The sequence below is a fragment of the Lipotes vexillifer genome, unplaced genomic scaffold (genome assembly GCF_000442215.2).
Source record: "Lipotes vexillifer unplaced genomic scaffold, Lipotes_vexillifer_v1.1 scaffold627, whole genome shotgun sequence".
In the NCBI taxonomy this organism is placed as follows: domain Eukaryota; kingdom Metazoa; phylum Chordata; class Mammalia; order Artiodactyla; family Lipotidae; genus Lipotes; species Lipotes vexillifer.
Genome location: NW_006787891.1, coordinates 1,466,702 through 1,491,854, shown reverse-complemented (window position 1 = coordinate 1,491,854; position 25,153 = coordinate 1,466,702). Strand labels below are relative to the sequence as shown.

At 37.0% G+C, this 25,153-nt stretch overlaps 1 protein-coding gene across 1 annotated transcript in view; it reads right to left on the bottom strand.

Moving 5' to 3' along the window:
• LOC103076114 (doublecortin domain-containing protein 5-like) overlaps positions 1 to 25,153 on the bottom strand; it is a 250,403-nt gene that overhangs the window by 162,695 nt on the left and 62,555 nt on the right. The window lies entirely within an intron of this gene.

Genomic DNA, 25,153 nt, shown 5'->3' with positions numbered 1-25,153 from the left:
ATCAGTTACTTTTAATTCAATGCAATTTAGGCACAAATGTATACATATTAAAACAGCCTTACAGAGACTACCTCCACCTTGGTCAAACACAATCAATGTTGAAATAACTGGTGCACTCAGGTATCATACAAGTACTTAAATAAAACATTACTATTGCACATTATTAACTTTTTCTTTTAAAGATAATTTATTTATTTTTTAACATCTTTATTGGAGTATAATTGCTTTAAATGTTGTGTCAGTTTCTGCTTTATAACAAAGTGAATCAGCTATACATATACATATATCCCCATATCTCTTCCCTCTTGCATCTCCCTCCCTCCCACCCTCCCTATCCCACCCCTCTAGGTGGTCACAAAGCACGAGCTGATCTCCCGGTGCTATGCAGCTGCTTCCCACTAGCTATCTATTTTACATTTGGTAGTGTATATATCTCCATGCCACTCTTTCAATTTGTGACAGCTTACCCTTCCCCCTCCCCATATGCTCAAGTCCATGCTCTAGTAGGCCTGGGACTTTATTGCCGACCTGCCCCTAGGTACTTCATGACCTTTTTTATTTTTTTTTAGATTCCATATATACGTGTTAGCATACAGAATTTGCTTTTCTCATTCTGACTTACTTCACTCTGTATGACAGACCCTAGGTCCATCCACCTCACTACAAATAACTCAGTTTCATTTCTTTTTATGGCTGAGTAATATTCCATTGTATATATGTGCCAAATCTTCTTTATCCATTCATCTGTCCATGGAAACCTAGGTTGCTTCCATGTCCTGGTTATTGTAAAAAGAGCTGCAATGAACATTGTGGTACATGACTCTTTTTGAATTATGGTTTTCTCAGGGTATATGCCCAGTAATGGGATTGCTGGGTAGTATGGCACTTCTATTTTTAGTTTTTTAAGGAACCTCCATACTGTTCTCCATAGTGGCTGTATCAATTTACATTCCCAGCAAAAGTACAGGAGGGTTCCCTTTTCTCCACACCCTCTCCAGCACTTATTGGTTGTAGATTTTTTTGATAATGGCCATTCTAACTGGTGTGAGATGGTATCTCATAGTAGTTTTGATTTGCATTTCTCTAATGGTTAATAATGTTGAGGATTCTTTCATGTGTTTGTTAGCAATATATCTTCTTTGGAGAAATGTCTATTTAGGTCTTCTGCCTATTTTTGGATTGGGTTGCTTGGTTTTTTTTAATATTGAGCTGTATGAGCTGCTTGTAAATCTTGGAGATTAATCCTTTGTCAGTTGCTTTATTTGCAAGTATTTTCTCCCATTCTGAGGGTTGTCTTTTCATCTTACTTATGGTTTCCTTTGCTGTGCCAAAGCTTTGAAGTTTCATTAGGTCCCATTTGTTTATTTTTGTTTTTATTTCCATTTCTCTAGGAGGTGGGTCAAAAAGGATCTTGCTGTGATTTATGTCATAGAGTCTTCTGCCTATGTTTTCCTCTAAGAGTTTGATAGTGTCTGGCCCTACATTTAGGCCTTTAATCCATTTTGAGTTTATTTTTGTGTATGGTGTTAGGGAGTGTTCTAATTTCATTCTTTTCCATGTAGCTGTCCAGAATTCCCAGCACCACTTATTGAAGAGGGTGTATTTTCTCCATTGCATATTCTTACCTCCTTTATCAAAGATAAGGTGACCATATGTGTGTGGTTTTATCTCTGGGCTTTCTATCCTGTTCCATTGATCTATCTTTCTGTTTTTGTGCTACTACCATACTATCTTGATTACTGTAGCTTTGTAGTATAGTTTGAAGTCAGGGAGCCTGATTCCTCCAGCTCCGTTTTTCTTTCTCAAGATTGCTTTGGCTATTCGGAGTCTTTTGTGTTTCCATAAAAATTGTGAACTTTTTTGTTCTAGTTCTGTGAAAAATGCCAGTGGTAGTTTGATAGGGATTGCATTGAATCTGTAGATTGCTTTGGGTAGTATAGCCATTTTTACAAGGTGGATTCTTCCAATCCAAGAACATGGTATATCTCTCCATCTATTTGTAACATCTTTAATTTCTTTCATCAGTGTCTTATAATTTTCTGCATACAGGTCTTTTGTCTCCTTAGGTAAGTTTATTCTTAGGAATTTTATTCTTTTTCTTGCAATGGTAAATGGGAGTGTTTCCTTAATTTCACTTTCAGATTTTTCATCATTAATGTAGAGGAATGCAAGAGATTTCTGTGCATTAATTTTGTATCCTGCTACTTTACCAAATTCATTGATTAGCTCTAGTAGTTTTCTGGTAGCATCTTTAGGATTCTCTATGTATAGTATCATATCATCTGCAAACAGTGACAGCTTTACTTCTTCTTTTCCGATGTGGATTCCTTTTATTTCCTTTTCTTCTCTAACTGCTGTGGCTAAAACATCCAAAACTATGTTGAATAATCTTGGTGAGAGTGGGCAACCTTGTCTTGTTCCTGATTTTAGTGGAAATGGTTTCAGTTTTTCACTATTGAGGACAGTGTTGGCTATGGGTTTGTCATATATGGCCCTTATTATGTTGAGGTAAGTTCCCTCTATGCCTACCTTCTGGAGGGTTTTTATCATAAATGGGTGTTGAATTTTGTTGAAAGCTTTTTCTGCATCTATTGAGATGATCATATGGTTTTTATTCTTCAATATGTTAATATGGTATATCACATTGATTGATTTGCATATATTAAAGAATCTTTGCATTCCTGGGATAAACCCCACTTGATCATGGTGTATGATCCTTTTAATGTGCTGTTGGATTCCGTTTGCTAGTATTTTGTTGAGGATTTTTGCATGTATGTTCATCAGTGATATTGGCCTGCAGTTTTCTTTCCTTGTCTGCTTTTGGTATCAGGGTGATGGTGGCCTCGTAGAATGAGTTTGGTAGTGTTCCTCTCTCTGCTATATTTTGAAAGAGTTTGAGAAGGATAGGTGTTAGCTCTTCTCTAAACATTTGATAGAATTCATCTGTGAAGCCATCTGGTCCTGGGCTTTTGTTTGTTGGGAGATTTCTAATCACAGTTTCAATTTCAGTGCTTGTGATTGGTCTGTTTATATTTTCTCTTTCTTCCTGGTTCAGTCTCAGAAGGTTGTGCTCTTCTAAGAATTTGTCCGTTTATTCCAGGTTGTCCATTTTATTGGCATAGAGTTTGCTTGTAGTCATCTCTCTTGATCCTTTGTATTTCTGCGGCGTCAGTTGTTACTTCTCTTTTTTCATTTCTAATTCTATTGATTTGAGTCATCTCCCTTTTTTTCTTGATGAGTCTGGCTAATGGTTTATCAATTTTGTTTATCTTCTCAAAGAACTAGCGTTTAGTTTTAAGCATCTTTGCTATTGTTTCCTTCATTTCTTTTTCACTTATTTCTGATCTGATCTTTATGATTTATTTCCCTCTGCTAACTTCAGGGTTTTTTTGTTCTTTCTGTAATTGCTTCAGGTGTAAGGTTAGGTTGTTTATTTGAGATGTTTCTTGTTTCTTAAGGTAGGATGGTATTGCTATAATCTTCCCTCTTAGAACTTCTTTTGTTGCATCCAATAGGTTTTGAGTCATATTGTTTTCATTGTCATTTGTTTCTAGGTTTTTTTTAACTCCCTCTGATTCCTTCAGTGATCTCTTGGTTATTTAGTAGCGTATTGTTTAGCCTCCATATGTTTGTTTTTTTGTTGTTGTCTTTTTTTTGCAGTACACAGGCCTCTCACTGTTGTGGCCTCTCCCGTTGAGGAGCACAGGCTCTGGACGCGCAGTCTCAGCAGCCATGGCTCATGGGCCTAGCCGCTCTGTGGCATGTGGGATCTTCCCGGACCGGGGCATGAACCCGTGTCCCCTGCATTGGCAGGCGGACTCTCAACCACTGCACCACTAGGGAAGCCCATGTATTTTTTACAGTTTTTTTTTCCTGTGATTGATATCTAGGCTCATAGCATTGTGGTCAGAAAAGATACTTGATATGATTTCAATTTTCTTAAATTTACCAAGGCTTCATTTGTGACTCAAGATATGATCTATCCTGGAGAATGTTCCATGAGCACTTGAGAAGAATGTGTATTCTGTTGTTTTTGGATGGAGTGTCCTATAAATATCAATTAAGTCCATCTTGTTTAATGTATCATTTAAATGTTGTGTTTCCTTATTTATTTTCAATTTGGATGATCTGTCCATTGGTGAAAGTCGGGTGTTAAAGTCCCCCAGTATGATTATGTTACTGTCAATTTCCCCTTTTATGGCTGTTAGCATTTGCCTTATGTATTGAGGTGCTCCTATGTTGGGTGCATAAATATTTACAATTGTTACATCTTCTTCTTGGATTGATCCCTTGATCATTATGTAGTATCCTTCTTCGTCTCTTGTAACAGTCTTTGTTTTAAAGTCTATTTTCTCTGATATGAGTATTGCTACTCCAGCTTTCTCTTGATTTCCATTTGCATGGAATATCTTTTTCCATCCCCTCACTTTCAGTCTGTGTGTGTCCCTAAGTCTGAATTGGGTCTCTTGTAGACAGCATATATACAGGTCTTGTTTTTGTATCCATTCAGCCAGTCAATGTCTTTTGGTTGGAGCATTTAATCCATTTACTTGTAAGGTAATTATCAATACGTATGTTTCTATTACCATTTTCTTAATTGTTTTGGGTTTGTTATTGTAGGTCTTTTCCTTCTCTCATGTTTCCTGCCTAGAGCAGTTCCTTTAGCATTTGTTGTAACTTGTTTGGTGGTGCTGAATTCTCTTAGCTTTTGCTTGTCTGTAAAGGTTTTAATTTCTCCATCAAATCTGAATGAGATCCTTGCTGGGTAATCTTGGTTGTAGGTTTTTCCCTTTCATCACTTTAAATATGTCCTGCCACTCCCTTCTGGCTTGCAGTTTCTGCTGAAAGATCAGCTGTTAACTTTATGGGGATTCCCTTGTATGTTATTCGTTGTTTTTCTCTTGCTGCTTTTAATATTTTTTCTTTGTATTTAATTTTTGATAGTTTGATTAATATGTGTCTTGGCATGTTTCTCCTTGGATTTAGCCTGTATGGGCCTCTCTGCTGTTCCTGGACTTGATTAACTATTTTCTTCCCCATATTAGGAAAATTTTAAACTATAATCTCTTCAAATATTTTCTCAGTCCCTTTCTTTTACTCTTCTTCTTCTGCGACCCCGGTAATTCGAATGTTGGTTCGTTTAATGTTGCCCCAGAGGTCTCTGAGACTGTCCTCAATTCTTTTCATTCTTTTTTCTTTATTCTTCTCTGTAGTAGTTATTTCCACTATTTTATCTTCCAGGTCACTTATCTGTTCTTGTGCCTCAGTTATTCTGCTATTGATTCCTTCTCGAGAATATTTAATTTCATTTATTGTGTTGTTCATCATTGTTTGTTTGTTCTTTAGTTCTTCTAGGTCCTTGTTAAATGTTTCTTGTATTTTCTCCATTCTATTTCTGAGATTTTGGATCACCTTTACTATCATTGCTCTGAATTCTTTTTCAGGTAGACTGCCTATTTCCTCTTCATTTGTTTGGTCTGGTGGGTTTTTACCTTGCTCCTTCATCTGCTGTGTGTTTCTCTGACTTTTTATTTTGCTTACCTTACCGTGTTTGGGGTCTCCTTTTTGCCGGCTGCACATTCATAGTTCCTGTTGTTTTTGGTGTCTGCCCGCAGTGGCTTAGGTTGGTTCAGTGGGCTGTGTAGGCTTCCTGGTGGAGGGGACTAGTGCCTGTGTTCTGGTGGATGAGGCTGGATCTTGTCTTTCTGGTGGGCAGGTCCACATCTGGTGGTGTGTTCTGGGGTGTCTGTGACCTTATTATGATTTTAGGCTGCCTCTCTGCTAATGGGTGGGGTTGTGTTCCTGTCTTGCTATTTGTTTGGCATAGGGTGTCCAGCACTGTAGCTTGCTGGTCGTTGAGTGGAGCTGGGTCTTGGCATTGAGATGGAGATCTCTTGGAGATTTTTGCTTTTGATATTACATGGAGCTGGGAGGTCTCTGGTGGAGCAATGTCCTGAACTTGGCTCTCCCACCTCAGAAGCACAGGCCTGATGCCTGGCCAGAGCACTGTCATCCACATGGCTCAGAATAAAAGGGAGAAAAAAAGAAAGAAAGGAAAAAATAAAATAAAGGTATTAAAATAAATAATAAAAAATAATTATTAAAAATTTTAAAAGTATTAAAAAAACGAAAGAAAGAAGAGAGCAACCATACCAAAAAACAAATCCACCAATGATAGCAAGTGCTAAAAACTATATTAAAAAAAAACAACTAGGCTTCCCTGGTGGCGCAGTGGTTGAGAGTCCACCTGCCGATGCAGGGGGCGCGGGTTCGTGCCGGTCCAGGAGGACCCCATGTGCCGCAGAGCGGCTGGGCCCATGAGTCATGGCTGCTGGGCCTGCGCGTCCGGAGCCTATGCTCGGCGGTGGGAGAAGCCACGGCAATGAGAGGCCCGTGTACCACACACACACACAAAAAAAACCCGACAGACAGAACCCTAGGACAAACGGTAAAAGCAAAGCTATACAGACAAAATCACACACAGAAGCATACACATACACACTCACAAAAAGAGAAAAAGGGAAAAAACAAATATATATATCATTGCTCCCAAAGTCCACCGCCTCAATTTTGGGATGATTTGTTGTCTATTCAGGTATTCCACAGATGCACGTACATCAAGCTGATTGTGGAGATTTAATCTGGTGCTCCTGAGGGTGCTGGGAGAGATTTCCCTTTCTCTTGTTTGATCGCACAGCTCCTGGGGTTCAGCTTTGGATTTGGTCCCGCCTCTGCGTGTAGGTAGCCTGAGGACATTTGTTCCCCTCTCAGACAGGAGGGATTAAGGGAGCAGCTGATTGGGGTCTGTGGCTCACTCAGGCCGGAGGGAGGTAGGGGTACGGATGTGGGGTGAGCCTGCGGCGGCAGAGGCCGGCGTGACATTGCACCAGCCTGAGGCCCACCGGGCGTTCTCCCGGGAAAGCTGTGCCTGGATCCCGGGACCCTGGCAGTGGCGGGCTACACAGGCTCCCAGGAGAGGAGGTGTGGATAGTGACCTGTACTTGCACACAGGCTTCTTGGTGGCGGCAGCAGCAGCCTTAGCGTCCCATGCCCGTCTCTGGGGCCCGCGCTGATAGCCGCGGCTCAAGCCCGTCTCTGGAGCTCCTTTAAGCGGCGCTCTTAATCCCCTCTCCTCGCGCACCAGGAAACAAAGAGGGAAGAAAAAGTCTCTTGCCTCTTGGCAGCTCCAGACTTTTTCCCGGACTCCCTCCCGGCTAGCCGTGGCGCACTAACCCCCTGCAGGCTGTGTTCACGCCGCCAACCCCAGTCCTCTCCCTGCGCTCCGACCGAAGCCCGAGCCTCAGCTCCCAACCCCGCCCGCCTCGGCGGGTGAGCACACAAGCCTCTCGGGCTGGTGAGTGCCGGTCGGCACCGATCCTCTGTGCGGGAATCTCCCCGCTTTGCCCTCCGCACCCCTGTGGCTGCGCTCTTCTCCGCGGTGCCGAAGCTTCCCCCCCTTCGCCACCCGCAGTCTCCGCCCGCGAAGGGGCTTCTAGCATGTGGAAACCTTTCCTCCTTCACAGCTCCCTCCCACTGGTGCAGGTCCCATCCCTATTCTTTTGTGTCTGTTTTTTCTTTTGCCCTACCCAGGTACGTGGGGAGTTTCTTGCCTTTTGGGAGGTCTGAGGTCTTCTGCCAGCGTTCAGTAGGTGTTCTGTAGCAGTTGTTCCACATGTAGATGTATTTCTGATGTATCTGGGGGGAAGAAGGTGATCTCCACGTCTTACTCCTCCGCCATCTTGAAGCTCCTCCCCTGCCTCTCTTAAATCTTGATGATTAATATTCCATTTAGACTTGGAATCACAGTACAGGAAGGAAATCTTGAGAACTCAAGGACAATCTCATTTAATTAAAGCAAACTTTTAAAATTGAAGTATAGTTGACTTACAATATTACATTAGCTTCAGGTGTATAACATAGTAATTACAAATACAATACACATAACAGAAGAATACAAAAATCATAAGTGTATATTCAACCCATTTTCACATAGTGAATACCTGTTTAACTAACCACCCAGGTCAAGAAAGGGAACAACACACCTAAGTGCTTCTCATGGCCCCTTTCACTCCCTAACCTCCTTCAGCTATATCCACTCTCCTGACTTCTAACACGATATTTTTGTTGCTTGCCTGGTATTAAAATTTAAACAACTGCAGTCATGCATTGTATATTCTCCTGGTTTCTTTTGTTCAGTATTATATTTGCAAGACTCATATATATTGTTATATGTAATTGTAATTTGTCCATAGGCATTGCTATCCTCCAGGGTCAGAAAACTGTGGCCTGTGAGCCAAATATGACCAACCATTTGTTTCTGTAAATAAAGGTTTATTGAAACACAGCCACAAATTTTCTACGGCTGCTTTCATGCTACAAAGGCAGAGTTAAGAAGTTGGGACAGAGATCATATCACTCACAAAGCTCCAAATATTTAATATCTGGCCCTTTACAGAAGTTTTCCATTTCTGTTATATAGTATTTCATTGAATATATATACCACAATTTATTTATCCATTCTGCTGATAAGCATTTCAGTAATTTGCACACGGAGGCACTACAATTAGTGCTGTCAACATTTTGGTAGATATATTTTTCCTTAAGATATGTTAACTATTTCTGTCTAGCATTAAACTAATAGGGGAATTGCTGGGCTGCATAAACATGCTCAACTTTAGTAGATATTGCCAGTTTTCCAAAGTACCATCTCTTCATTTTAATAAATAAGAAAGCTGATGTGGATATCGAAAAGATATCTGCACTCCCATGTTTATTGCAACATCACTCACAATAGTCAAGATATGAAGGCAACCTAGGTGTCCATCAATGGATGAAGGAATAAAGAACAAAACACAGGCAGTACATTATTTGCCATCAGTCTTAGCAAATATTTTTGGATATGTCTCCTCAGGCAAGGGAGACTAAGAGGTACAAACGTCCAGTTACAAAATAAGTGAGTCACAGGTATGAAATGTACAGTGTGAAGAATACAGTCAATAATAATATAATATTTTTGTATGCTGACAGATGGTAAGTAGACTTATCGTGGTGATCATTTTGTAATGTATAGAAACATCAAATCACTATGTTGTGCATCAGGAACTAACACAGGGTTGTCGTTAATTATACTTCTAAACAAACAAACAAACAAACAAATTCATAGAAAAACAGATGAGATTTGCAGTTACCAGAAGTGGGGAGTAGGGAGAGGGGGAAGTGGTCAAAAGGTACAAACTTTCAGTTATAAGATAAATAAGTACTAGGGATTTAATGTACAATATGATAAATATAATTAACACTACTGTTTGTTATATATGAAACTTGTTAAGAGTGGGGATCCCAAAACTTCTCATCAGAAGGAAAACTGTTTTTCTTTTATTTTGTGTCTACATGAGATGATGGATGTTCCCTAAACTCACTGTGGTCATCATTTCATGATATATGTAAGTCAAATCAGTACGCTGTACACCTTAAACTTATACAGTGCTGTATGTCAACTATATCTCAATAAAACTGGAAAGAAAATAAACTAAATAAGATACCATTTATGGCCTACCAGAAAAAAATGTGATACACACACACACACACACACACACACACACACACACACACTTAACGGAATATTATTAAGCCATGAGAAAGAGGGAAATTTTGCCATTTATGACAATATGGATGAAACTTGAGGGCATTATGCTGAGTGAGATTAAGTCAGACAGAGAAAGACAAATACTGTATGATATCATATGTGGAATCTGAAAAAGCTGAACTTGAAGAAACAGAGAGAAGAATGGTGGTTACCAGGGGCTGGGGGTGTGGAGGAATTCGGGAGATGTTGTTTAAGGGCACAAACTTGCAACTAGTAGATAAATAAGTTCTGGAGATCTAATACACAACAGAGTGATTATGTGACATGATAGAGGTGTTAGCTAATGCTATGGGGTAATCGTATTGCAATATATATGTAACAAAGCAGCATGTTGTACACCTTAAACTTACACAATGTTACATGTCAATTATAGCTCAATTTTTTAAAATAATAAATTTATTTTAAAAATAGAAGAAAGGAAATTGATGCCCAAAAATGCTAGGTTGTATTACAGCGATGAATTAGAGAAAACTATATCTGGCTTTGGAAAACTTGTTTTAAAGTCAAGCAAAACCTCAGAGGAAAGTGTTGAGTTAAACTGAGTTAAATTCTACATTTCTGGGAACAGAGTGAAATCATTTGTTCAGAAAAAAGCATTTCTTGATCTCAACAATAGACAGTGCATTTTATAAGAATCTGAAAAAAGAAAAAATTAGGAATAAAGCTGTGCTTATAGTCCTTACCTTAGAATAAATGCAACCGTCAGTTCCAAACACCCACTTTTGAGAATCATCTCCTTTATGTCTGTAATGAAAATGTAATTTAGAGATTGACAACTCTTCTCTACACTGAAACGTTTTGTAGGTTTCAAGTAGAAGCATCATTTTCCACACAGCCTGGCAGGAGGACTGCACACACTCTGAGGATTCTGCCATATTCTACTACCATCACTGCTACCTCAGCAGCTAAAGCCTTTCCTAAGACAACTAATTTCTTTGGTACCCAAAGTGCTGTGGGGTCTGTGAGTGTGCACGCACGTGCATGTGTGTATGTGTATAACCAATGGCAACAGTGATTAAGAGTTTTAGAGAATAAATAGGATCAATAAGAATATTCTAGAAATTCCCATCCCCCAAAATGATCCTCTGTGAGACAGGAAGAAGGGGGCTTAATTAAATATAAGGTTTGAGAGGATGGGATGGGAAAAGATACCATGGAAAATTAGGAACCTCAGGCACCTGTTTCTGAAACAGCCAGGAAATTTTATTAAGGAATATCAGATTTTCTGAGCTAAGTCTGAGTAAGAAAGAAAAACTAAAATGTTATGAAGCTAATCATGCCTAAATTAACTAATCATGTATTCATTAATATTTAGAAACCTTACAAAGAGAGGACAAGTGAATTAAATTAAGTGTAATGGGATGTTAAACAAGACTTTTCCTACTGCCTCTGAGACTTGACAGAAGCATAAGTGGTTGAGAATAAGAGGTGTCAGTTAATGCTCTATTCTAAAGCAAGGGGCTGTATGATCTGGGCAGAACATGCAAAGGCAGCAGTCCAAAAGTGGTTCAGTGCACATTAGCCTTTCACCTACACCCAGGTTATATAAGAAAATGTGAAAAACTCTTGGGCATGTTGGGATGGGTGCTTAATAATAATGGTCTCCAGGCCCCTCTCCTGTGGGATTTTGATTCTGAAGGTCTGGACCCCCAGTAATCTACATTAGCAGGTATTGCAAGTGATTCCAATCATAAGAATTCTGGGGAATTTGGATGTTTGTGGTCTATGTAAGACATCTACAATTCATAATATAGTGATGCTAATGGTCAAAATCTGTAAAATTCTGAATTTTGTCTTTTAATTGGATTAGAGTGTTAGCTTGAGGATAAAATGATTAGACAAATATAAATTATGTCAGTTTCAGTTTTGATTTTCTGAACTTGCAGCACCTTTTCTCAAAGATTAATACAACAGGAGAGATGTCTACCAGATTGGCAACAGTGTGAGGGCAGAGATCACATGTATCCTTAGAGCTGAGCACAGTGCCAAGTATATGATAGGAGATAAAGATATCTTTGAATAATAGAAATGTGATCTGCAAAAAAAAACCGAATCAACATGCTGTTCACCTGAAACTAACACAATATTGTAAATCAGCCATACTTCAATTAAGAGAAATGTGAATAAGAGGTCAAAATGTTATCAATCTAAAAATAATAAGGCCATCATGAAAAATGTTTTGAATTTAATGTATGACAGTTTAGGGGATTTAAAAGATCTTCTTAGAGATAGCTAAAGAATATAAATTATACCTTGGTTAAGAAAATCAGTAATACTGAAAGAAATACATATACCTTAGCATTTCTTAAATTTTAGCACAGATTAAATTCTGTTCAAGCATATATTTTCCTAAGAAATTTTACTAACAACATGTAGTTTTATATTATCTATAAGCCCTTTGAGCTTACTAGCAATTTTCCCAATCAGGAGTCTCTATATATATCCATAAATATCACCTTTTAATTTTACTGAAGCTATAAACAACAAATCTCAATTGTGCTCCAGGATGAGAAATATATCATTCTAGTGTATAATAACTTCTTTAAAAAATAAAATTCCTACAAACAAAAGTGCATCCGTTTATTTTTCAAGACATTTTTTATATAAAGAAATCAAATTTAGATTAAATATGCAACATTGCTCATATGGGACTGAATTAGAGAATGATGTCATAGAATTTCCTCTTCTGGGTCAGCAAGTGCCAAACTGAAAAGATTTTTTATAAAGAAACAAAAACAAAAGTTTTTAAAAAATCCATACCAATATCAATAATGAGAGGAGGGAAAAAGAAGCAGTATTCTGTCCAAGAATCAAAGTCATAAAGATCATGGCATGTGCTGAACTAAGGATGAGAGGCCTAAGTTCTGGTCCTGGATCTCACATTAACTAGATTGTGACCTTTCATAGGCCACTTAGTCTGTAGTGGCTGTGGAATTTCTTATAATAATAATGATATTGTCATTACCATATCATCATCATAATCACAACCACCACCACCAATACCAAAACTACTACTATAGTATTAAAGAGGGGTTTGGAGTAGATAGATGCTCTCTGGAGTCCTTCCTTCTCTGAAAGCATATGACTTCCAAAACTATTTGGTCACTCTCATTTTACAGGTGAGGAAACTGCCTAGGAAGTTTGCTCATATAACCCCACTGAGCATGCATGTACATTATAGTATTCCTATCAGAAATCTATAAAGTATGTGTGTGTGTACACATATTTTTTTTCCTTTGAAATATTCCATTTATCAGATGGTATGAGCAAGAAGGTAGCCCATCCCCACAGTTCAGTTTGGGGGAAATTTCATAGGCTAATGCTTATCATTTCCCAGTTAACTGTAAGGAAGACCATCGTCATGCTTCACAATTACAGATCTGTTTTCCCAGGCAGCTTCATATGGCTCTGGTGTCTACCAATGCTATCTGGACCAAAAGTAGGATCTATAGAGAAAGTTGAAAGGGATTTCCCCTCCTTGATTATTAACAGGGTAAGAGTAGAGAAAAGAAATTTCATTAATCAATCCACACATTGTGAAATTACACATGGACAATTTTCTATTTGATGTTGACATTTCTAATTGTGTTAGCTATATGTTGAATATTACTTAAAAGTCCAATGCATGGTAAACAGTTCTTTCTACATTATGTACTTGCTAGAGTCTGTCACTCTAATCCAACTCTTAGCCTCCTAAACTTTAAAAATTGAAAAAGGAGATGATTTTCAATCTCTGATTACCTAGTGATGTGCTATCAGTTTGCTTGTCTGTCTTTCCATCTTGGCATCTAGCATTACACAGCTACTCTTGTTGGCTGTATTTAATGGTGTCCTTAAAGCAGTGTTTGTTTAGACTAGTCTAGATTAATGTTGGCCAGTTATCATTTAATTTCCAGTAAGACCTAAATGGGAAGAAAAGTAAATTCAAAAACCCATAACTGAAAGATTAACATTGAAATAAGGAAGACAACAAAGATTACCAGACAGGTAATAGAGATAAATGAAGCAGGCTAGAGCTAACGTGAGGGCTGCTACTGGAGGGTATGTGTTCCATCCAAAGGGGGAATCTGTTCCTGTATTTTTGGTGTCATAAGAGAACGAAAGTTCAGTGTTGCACATTCTGATTTTTTCAAGAAAGGCCAGTAGTATGTAATTTTTGTGTGTGAAATCTCCCTATTTCTATAAGCTCATAACTAATTAAAAATATTATAATAATGTGCAGATCAAACAAAGTCTACGGGTCCCTAGTTTTTACTCTCTATAATCAAAACTCTGTGTGGAGATCGATATGTATGTGTGTGTGTGTGTGTGTGTGTGTGTGTGTGTGTGTGTGTGTGTGTGTGTGTGTGTGTGTGTGTGTGTGTGTGTGTGTGTATTGCTTCAATTACCGTTTATGAATTTAACACTAAAGGCTAGATCCTACAATCCACATTCTTTAAAAATGAAGCAAAATCAAGATTAAATGATGGCCTAAAAAAATGTTTGATTCAATTGGTTTATCTAATTGATGTCCCAAATATCTTTTAGAAAGAAGCATCTTTGATTTTGAGGTTTATGATTTTTATAATTTTTATGATTTTGAGATCAATTGATAATGACATTGATTTGTCTTTCATTCACTCATGGTCAGATACACATCACAGAAAAAATATTAAAAAGACAAATATGTGCAAGCACTTGCTATATTGAATAAGGATAAGATGAGTGACACCAAATGAGACATAACTGAACTAATGAGGCATGATACGTTTACAATATTCTTTGAGAGTTGTCAGGTTGCTACTTTAAGTGCTAGTTCTATTATTTTTAGCATATAAAAGGCAATGTCTTAATTCATAGCTTTTGTTAAAATCACAGTACACTACTTGGGAGAACAGGAAAAAATTTTGTCTCTAAAAGTTGCTGTTACACGAGGATATTTATTGTTATATAATGAAATATGGTTGTATTAAAAAAAAAAATAAACCACACAGGCACTTCAGGTGCTCTGGAAAAGATAAACATATTCAAAAGTATATACCCAGAGGTGAGTGAGCTCTAAAATTCCTGGCCCTTAGATTTTGTTTCTCAGATAAAGGCAAGTTGCATCAATACAAAGGCAAATAGTCCTCATTTGCGTAGGTAGGGATCCTCCTTTTTTCCTGCCCATCTTAGCTTCCTCCTTCTCTTCCTTGCTCTCTTCTTTCTTTCCTTTCTAAATTAAACCAAATCTTTTCTTGTAAATAGAGATTTTTCAAGTTAAACTTACTACAGTTTGTTATTTTTAATCATCTTTTTCCTTTCCCAAGCTCTCTTCTCTACAGGCAACAAGGACATTGAGTTTGTGGCTTCAGTCCCACCCAATTCCATGACAATCCTGGCCAGAGTAGGTAGTAACCTCAGGGACCTATCACCAGAACAGCACTAGCTTCAGTATCCAGTGAGCCCAGGGAGAACCCTGGGCATAAATAACATGTTCATCAAGCTACATATAACCTTTCCAAACACCTGCCATTTTTACCTAGACTACTGATCACACTGAGTAGTCTTCCCTCACCATTTCCCTCTAAAATAACCACTCAGTTATTCCTTACCCATCATTTTGATTTTTTCCTCAGGTTTTTTATTTTTTTGTACTTTCTAAAAACAACTTTATTGAGAAGTAACTGACAATATTATAAAATATTATACAATTGACAGGCACATATTTAAAGTGTAAAATTTGCTAAGTTTTGGAACATGTCTACACATGTTAAGGCACCACAACAATCAAGATAATGAACGTACATCCATATCCATCACCCCCCAAAAATCGCCCCCAAAGTTTCCGGGTGACCCTTTGTAATCACGTCCTCCTGTCCCTCCCCACCTTCCTGTCTCCAGGCAAACATGGATCTTCTTCCTAGATTAGTTAGCACTTTCTAAAGTTTTATATAAATGGAATCAAATGATATATATGCTTTACGGGTTTTGTTCCTTTCCCTTAATATAATTATTTTGAGATTCACCCACATTGTTGTGTGAACCAAGAGTTAGCTCCTTTTTATTGCTAAGTAATTTTTTCTATATGATACACCATAATTTATCTATTCACCTATGGATGGACATTTTGGTTGTTTCCAGTTTTTACTTTTGGCTTTAGAAATAAAGCTGCTATAAACACCCATGTACAAGTCTTCATAAGGACACACGCTTTCATATCCCTTGAATAAATTTCTCAGAGTGGCCAGGCAATAAAGTACAGACATGTATATACCTGTATGTGTGTGTGTGTGTGTGTGTGTGTGTGTGTATGTATGTATATATATATACACACACAACCTGTATATATATATATGTATATTATATATATACACACCTATACGTGTATATTTTAGGAAAGTATCAATTGTTTTCCAAAGTTACTGAACCATTTATATTTCTACCAACAATGTTGAAATCATGTACCAATTATGAGAGTTACAGTTATTCCACATCTTCACCAGCACTCAGTATGGTCAGCATTTTAAACACTGGACCTTCTATTACATATGTAGTGGTACTGCATTTTAGGTGTATTTTGCATTCCCCTAATGATTAGCATCTTTTCATATGCCAGCCATATATTTTCCTTGTTACAGTATTTGCCCAAATCATTTATCTGCCCATGTTTTCTTGAGTTGTGTGTATTTTTCAAATATATATTATTTGAAACTATTTCTCCTTGTGTGTAGTTTGTCTTGTCATTCTCTTAACAATGTCTTTCAAAGAGCAGAGTCTTAATTTTAATGAAGTCCAGTTTATCAATTTATATTTTTGTGGATCATGCTTTTGATGTTATATCTAAGAAAGTTTGACTAATACAAGATCAAAAATATTTTCTCCTATGTTTTTGTCTAAAATATTCACTTTTAGTTTTTACATTTTAAACCTATAATCCATTTTGAGTTAATTACTGTTTATCATATGACATATGGATCAAAGGTGTTTTTTGCATATGTATATACAATTGTTCCATCACTGTTTGTCAAAAAAAAATCCTTTCTCCACTGAATTTCTCTTGCAGTTTCATCAAATATCAATTGACCATATATGTGTGGATCTATTTCTGGATGATTGATTCTGTTCTATTGATCTAATTGTCTACTTTGGTGCCAATAGCACACCATTTTTCACAGCTATCATTTTATAATAGGTCGAGGTCAGGTCATTTTTCTCTTCTTTTTGAAAATTGTTTTGCCTATTTTAGGTCCTTTGCATTTCTATATGGATTTTAAAATCAGCTTGATAGCTTTTATAAATGAGCATGCTGGGCTTTTTATTGAGATTGCATTAAATCTATAGATCGATTTGAGGAGAATGGACATCATAACTATGTAGTCTTTCAATCCATGAACACAGTATATCCCTGCACCTATTTAGGTCTTCTTTAATTTTACTCAGCAATGTTTTGAAGTTTTCAATAACCAAGTCTTGTACATATTTTATCTGATTCATATTTAAGTATTTCATACTTTTGATGTTATTGTAATTGGTATTTTAAAATTTCAATTTCTAAAATTGTTGCTAGTACATAGGAATACAAGTAATATATATATTGATTTCAAGCTCTCAAACTCGCTAAACTCATTTATTAATTCTAGAAATTTTTTGTTGGTTACATAGGATATTCTACATAGATAATCACACCATTTAAAAATAAAGATAGTTTTACTTCTTCAATTCGTATCAGACGTCCTTTTTTTCTTTTCCTTTTCTTGTTATACTGGCTAAAGGTTTCCATGCAATGCTGAATAGGTGAGAATGGACAAATTTGTCTTGTTCCTGACTTTAGGAGGAACCATTTGCTCTTTCACCATTAAGTATGATGTTAGATGTAGGTTTTTCATAGATGAGCTTTGTCATACTGACAAAGTTCCCTCTATTCAACTTTCCGAAAGTTTTCATTAGGAGGGGATGCTGACTTTTGTTAAAAGATTTTTCTATATCAATTTGATGTTCATGATTTTTTCCTTTTCAGTCTGCCAATATGGTGACTTACATTGACTGATTTTCAAGTGTTAAATCAACTTTACTTTCCTGGGGTAAGCCCAACTTGGTCATGATATATTATCTTTTTTTATATATTATTGTATTCAATTTGTTCACGAGGGATACTGGTCTATGATTTTCTTTTCCTGTAATGTCTTTTTGCCTGTTTTTTGTTATCAGAGTAATGCTGCCTCACAGGATGAGCTGGGAAGTATTCCATCTTCTTCTATTTTCTGTGTGAGAATATGGAGAACTGGCATTATTTTTTCCTAAAATGTTTGGTAGAATTCCCCAGTGAAGCTAGCGAAACCATCTGGACCTGAGGTTTTCTCTGTGGGAAGGTTTTCAACTAAAAATTTAATTTCTTTAAGAGATATACAACTATTAAGTTACCTATTTCTTCTTGAGTAGACATTGGTAGTTTGTGCCCTTTAAGGAATTGGTCCTTATCACCTCAGTTGGCAAATTTATTGGCACATCTTTGTTCAGAATATTCCCTATTATTCCTTTAATAACTGTGTGATATCAACTCTCTCATTCCTGATACTGATAATTTGTGTCCTTTCACTTTATTCCCTGAACAGTCTGGCTAGAGGTTTAACAGTTTCTTTGATCTTTAAAACAAAAACAAAAACAAAAACCCAGCTTTTGGTTTTCTTGATTTTTCTCTTTTTTCCTGTCTTCTATTTCATTGCTATCCACTTGAACTTTTACTATTTTCTGTCTTCTGGTTACTTTGAGTTTGATTTGTTCTTCGTACTCTCGTTTCCTAAAATGGAAGCTGAGGTCACTGATTTTATATCATTCTTCTTTTCTTACATATGCATTTATATAAAGTTCCTTCTAAGAACTTCAGTAGCATCCCACAGTTTTTAATATGTGTGTTTTCATTTTCATTCAGTTCAAAATACTTGCTAATTTCCATTTTGATATCTTCTTTGCTCCATGGGTTATTTAGAAATGTGTTACTTTAGGGCTTCCCTGGTGGGGCAGTGGTTGAGAGTCCGCCTGCCGATGCAGGGGACACGGGTTCGTGCCCCGGTCCGGGAAGATCCCACATGCCGCGGAGCGGCTGGGCCCGTGAGCCATGGCCGCTGAGCCTGCACATCCGGAGCCTGTGCTCCGCAACAGGAGAGGCCACAACAGTGAGAGGCTGGCATACAGAAAAAAAAAAAAAAAGAAAGAAAGAAAAAGAAATGTGTTACTTTTGTCCAAATATTTGGGGGTTTTCCAGAAAGCTATCTGCTATTTTTTTATTTAAGTATAGTTGATTTACACTGTTGTGTTAACTTCTGCTGTACAGCAAAGTGATTCAGTTATACATTCTTTTTTATGTTCTTTTCAATTATGGTTTATCACAAGGATATTAAATACAGTTCCCTGTGCTATACAGTAGGACCTTGTTGTGAAAGCTATCTGCTATGATTTCTAATATAACTTCATTATGCCCAGAGAACGTTTATAATACTTAAATTCTGTTCAGGTATTGAGACTTGTTTTATAGCTAGAATATAGTCCATTCTGTTTAATATACTGTTACTTTAAATGAATATGTCTTTTTGTTATTGAGTGCATTCTTCTATAAGTATCAACTAGGTCAAGTTGATTGATAGTGTTGTTCTAGTCTGCTGTATCCTTACAGATTTCTCCTCACTTGTTCTACTAATTATTGAAATAGGATATTGTTACTGCTGACTACAGTTGTAGATTTTTCTCTTTTTCACAGCAGTTCTATCGGCTTTCACTTCATGTATTTTGAAGCTGTGCTATGAGGTGAACAAACATATAGGATTGCTAAGTCTTCTTGATGAACTAATCCCTTAATCATTATGAAGTGACCCTCTTTATCCCTGGAATATTCTTTGCACTGAAGTCTACTTTGTCTGATATTAATTTAGCCATTCTGGCTTTCTTTGGATTAGTTTTATCACTGCATACATTTTTCATGCATTTACTTTTAACCTATTGTGTCTTTATATTTAAAGTGGGTTATTGGGACTTCCCTGGTAGCACAGTGGTTAAGAATTCACCTCCCAATGCAGGGGACACAGGTTCGATCCCTGGTCAGGGTACTAGATCCCACGTGCATGGCACAACTAAGAGTTCACATGCCACAACTAAGGAGCCCCACCGGCCGCAACTAAGACTTGGCACAACGCAAAATAAATAAATAAAATAAATGAAATCTTTAAAAATGGATTTTAAAAAAGTGGGTTATTTGTAGGTCAGCATATAGATGGATCTTGCTTTTTTATCTAATCTGACAGTGCCTGACTTTTTTTTTTTTTTTTTTTTTTTTTTTTTTGCAGTACGCGGGCTTCTCACCGCTGCGGCCTCTCCCGCCGCGGAGCACAGGCTCCGGACGCGCAGGCCCAGCGGCCACGGCCCACGGGCCCAGCCGCTCCGCGGCATGCGGGATCCTCCCAGACCGGGGCACGAACCCGCGTTCCCCGCATCGGCAGGCAGACTCTCAACCACTGCGCCACCAGGGAAGCCCCAGTGCCTGACTTTTAAATGGGCTGTTTAGATTATTTACATCTAATGCAATTATTGACACATGGGTTTAAATCTACAATCTTGTTATTTATTCTCTCTTTGTCCTAACTGGTTTTTGTTTCCCTTTCCATCTTTATCTGTCTTCTTTCACATTAACTGAGTATTTTTTAATTATTTCATTTTATCAAATTTTTTGGCTTGTTAGACATATAACTCTTTGTTATATTATTCTAGCTTCAGGGTCCCTCATAAACATCTTTAATTTACCAGTCTACTTTCAGTTGATATCATACCACTTGACAAATATAGTATAAGAACTTTTCTTCAGGCTTCCCTGGTGGCGCAGTGGTTGGGAACCCACCTGCCAATGCAGGGGACATGGGTTTGAGCCCTGGTCCGGGAAGATTCCCACATGCCGTGGAGCAACTAAGCCCATGCACGACAACTACTGAGCCTGCACTCTAGAGCCCACGTGCCACAACTACTGAGCCTGCGTGCCACAACTACTGAAGCCCACAAGCCTAAAGCCTGTGCTCCACAACAAGAGAAGCCACTGCAATGAGAAGCCCATGCACCGCAACAAAGAGTAGCCCCTGCTCGCTGCAACTAGAGAAAGCCTGCGCACAACAACAAAAACCCAACGCAGTCAAAAATAAATAAACAAATAAATTCATTTTTAAAAAAAGACCCTTTCTTCCATTTCTCTTATTGGCATTTGTACTGTTGCCTTCATATATTTTATATCTACATGTTTTTATCTCCATAATAAAATTATTATTTTTTTGCTTTAAACAATAAATTATATTTTAAAGAAACTTAACAAGAAATGAGGTCTTTATAGTGCCTATGTAGTTATTATTCCCAGTGCTCTTCATTTTCATCTGATACCATTTTTCTTCTGCTTGAAGGACTTCCTTAAAGATTTTTTGTTCTGTCGGTCTGCTGGTGACAAATTCTTTCAGTTTGTGAATAACATCTGAAGTCTTTATTTTGCCATAATATTTGAAAGACATTTTCATTGGGAGATGATTTCTATACTGACAGGTTGGTTTTTTTTTTCTTTTAGTTTTTAAAGATGTTCTTCCACTTTCTTCTCACTCTTATTGTTGCCAACAAGAAATCTGCTGTCAGTCTTATCTTTATTCCTCTTGTAAATAATAAATGTCTTCCTCTCTGTGTACTTATAAGGTTTTTCTCCTTATCACTAATTTCAAGCAGTTTTATTATGATTTTCTTTGGTTTCTTTTCTCCGTGTTTCTTGTGCTTAGAATTTGTTGAACTTCTTGGATGTGTGGGTTACAGTTTTCACAAAATTTGGAAATTTTTCAGACATCATTTCTTCCAATATTTTTCTGTTCTCTGCTTCTTCCCTTCAGAGACTCTAATTATTCAGAGATTAGGCCATATGAAGCTTTTCACATCGCACTGATGTTGTGTTCATTTTTTTTTTCAATATTTTATGTTTTCTTCTCTGGCTTTCAATTGTGAATAGTTTCTATTGCTATCTCTTCAAGTTCACTAATATTTTCTTCCACAATGTTTAATCTGCTATTAGTCACATTCAGTATATTTTTCATGTCATACATTGCAGTTTTCATACCTAGAAATTTGATTTGAGTCTTTTTCTATCTTCTATGTCTCTATTTAACATGTTCATTCTTTCCTCTAGCTTCTTGAATATATGGAATACAATGATAACAACTGTTTAATGATATGAGTATTAATTCTATAATCTGCATCATTTCTGGGTCAGTTACAATTGATAGATTTTTCTCTTTATTATAACTCTGGACTAAGTGAGTTGAAGCATCTCTGTCTCCATATCCCATGGTTTGCCCTTGTCATTATTGCAAGTTGACGCTTTGTGTGTTTCCAGTTTACAGCATTGACTCTGCCCCAGAAATCTTTCTTATAACCTACTCCAAATATAGCACCACATCAACTGGGACTTGCTTTGAGTTTGTTTGCCCCTTCTTGGGAACTGTGTGTTTAGGACTCTACTAGCACTGGCCAGCTTGTGAGATAGCAAGCTACTGTCTCCCTCATCCTTCTGCCTGGGTTTCTCAATTAATGTACCCTACTCATTCACTGAGGTATCTACTACCACACTTGGCACTCACTGGCAGTTATTTGACTGGATTTTGGCCTACAGACTGTGTAGTTTTGTGGCCAAGAGTGACTTATAGATTATGGTTACTTAATTTTTGCATTCCGCCCCAATTGCTTAGTAGCTATGACCTCGAGTAAGTGATTAACACCTCTATATTTCAATTTCCTCACCCATAATGATAGTAATGACACCTACCTTACCAGGTCATTGTTAAGAGTACATGTAACAATGCAGTATAGAGAAATTAAAATAGTGTCTGGCTCGGCATTTGCTGTTGTCACTGTTAGAGTAAGAATTCTATACTCTAGAGATCTGACTCTGTAGATCACATTCCCAGCCATTATAATGTCCTAATGCCTTTTGTACAGTCTGCTTTGCATGTTAGAGAAAATTTCCCTTCTGTATTTGTGGCTGAGCCAGTTTCTCTGGTGCCTAAATGCCCTTGTTCTGCTTTCAGCCCTAAGCACATCCTAAATGTCTATCCAGCCAGAAGTGGTTGGCTAATAGCTTTCTAAGTCTTGAAGTACAACAGGACTTGTTTTTGTCAACACTAGGTAAAATCAAAAGACAAATGAAAAAGAAAAAAGAACGCATTTAGGAAAAGTAAATCACCTTTCTTCCTTATTGCTAATTGTTTCTTCTAAATCTATTTTTAATTTTATCTTACCAAGTCAGAGAAAAACAAACAGGAATGGCACTTTTGGTACCTTACAAGCCAGCAATTTTTTGTCTCCTTGATTTTTGTTTCACTGTTCAATATTTCACATTCAGAAGATGGAGAAAAGGTTAGAAATACATACAGAATATTAAATTTTTAAATTAATAACCAAAATGGATATAAAGAAAGGAGTTTCAATAATTATAGAGTAAAGCAGCAGCTTGTCTAAAACACCGATACATACTGAACACCAACTTTTCACTTCTAAAAATATCTAAGAAACACTATCAAACTAAGTGGCATATATTTTCAAGCTTATTTTAGAAAAATATTGATATTTTGAAAACAAATTTAAAACCTAATGAAATTTCCATCTAAGCCAGGAAGCATCATGATCTGACTGCTCGGGAATCTTGAAATTAACATTTCTTGTTTTGAGGTAAATGGCTCATAAACATTACCTTTTCTGTAGGATTAATTTGTATCCGTCTAGTGATGTTCCCTCAGTGGCCTTGACTCTGACTGGATGACCAATAGCTAGGCAGCCCTGAGTTATCGCTCGGCTCAGGATCATTCCAGTCTTCCAATGAATAGAGAAGGGGGAGAAAGGTCTAAATAAGTTAAAAGAACCAGAAAATTCAACAATGTGTCACAAATAGTGAGGTCATTATGCCTGGATAAACCCAGATATTAACAGTTGCCAAAAGTGAAACACTACCCACAACTTAGCAGTCAGTGAGCCCTGCTCAGAATCAGTGATGTTCTGTCGGACAAGGGTGGCATTTTACAGTTCAGTGCAAAATAAAACAGACCTTGATATCTTCATTTGTCCTTTTTTTCTGTGCGTATTTCACAGTGCAGCAATTTGGGATCCATCACGTGTCACTTGTTATAACTACAGAGCTTACTTGAAATATGCATGCACAGAAAAAAAAAGAGTGCAGTGAACTGAAAAGATTGAAACAAATCGTTAACCTTTGTACCAATTTAAAGTTTTACTCTGGGTCTAAATGCCATGGGTTAAACATTTTAAGGTGGTTTATGAACTGCTTTTGTTTTAAATGTTAGGATTCTCAATAAGGAAATTGATTGAGAACATTGTTTGAACGGCCATTTAACAATTTTCTTACTTAGTGAATCAACACAGCATTTTAAATAAGTGACAACCACTTAGGAATTTATTTACACATATTGAGGATTTATGTCATGGAAACTTCTCTGTTAAGAACAGGTAAAATGATTTATTTTGAAAAAAAGGATAGAACTTTAAACCTTAAAAGATTTTCAAAATTGTTTTCTTTTAGCATGTGACTTTTATTTCTCACGTTTTTGTTGTGTGGAAAAGAACTACACAATGACTTAGGAAAAATATATTTTTCTAAATTTTTGTTCTAATAAGCCCTGAATGGAATCCTCTTTTGAACATGCCTGTCTATACAGAAAGGGAACTCCTTGGGGTAAGAAAAAAGAATCACCACTTATTAAGCACTTTCTGTATACCAGATTGTATGCTTGAACTTCACACGTATTTTCTCATTTAATCACCACAGCAACTGTGCAAGACAGGTGTGACTAACTTCATTTTATATATAAGAAAACTGTGGTTCAGTGCAGCTAAGTAACTTTCCCAAGGTCACACAAAGGATTCTAATTCTGATCTATCTAACTCCAAAACTCATACTCTTCGCATCAAGCATTTCAATTAGTTTAGATTTTTAGACAAGTACAGGTTTTCTGATATCATGAAATTCTATGAACAGATACCACAGAATTACAGAATATGAGATCTGGGAAAATAACCTTCCATATCAACTGGTCCAACTCTTTTACCAGAAGACTAAGGCCCAGATATGGTATGTGACTTACTTGAGGTCACATAAATGTTCAGTGGCAGTCCTAAAACTAAAACACTTCCATCAGTGCTCATAAATTGGTCAGATATAGAGCAGTGTTTTATATTACAGTGAAATGGCATAAGTTTTGAAGTCAGACAGACCAAGAATCTTTCCTCTACCAGCTACTAGCTTCAGTTTTTTCAGCTGTATAATGAAAACCTGCATAGTTTTTATAAGATTAAATGAGATAATAAATGTGTATAAGATGCTTAGCATATGTTTAACAAAATGGCAGATATTATTACTAAATCAGAAATAAAACACAGCTTAGGGCTAGTAGTTAATAGAGGCTCCAGGTTGGAAGCAGATTTAAGAAATATCTAATCTCATTCTGCCTTTGTCTATGAAGTGAATAATAT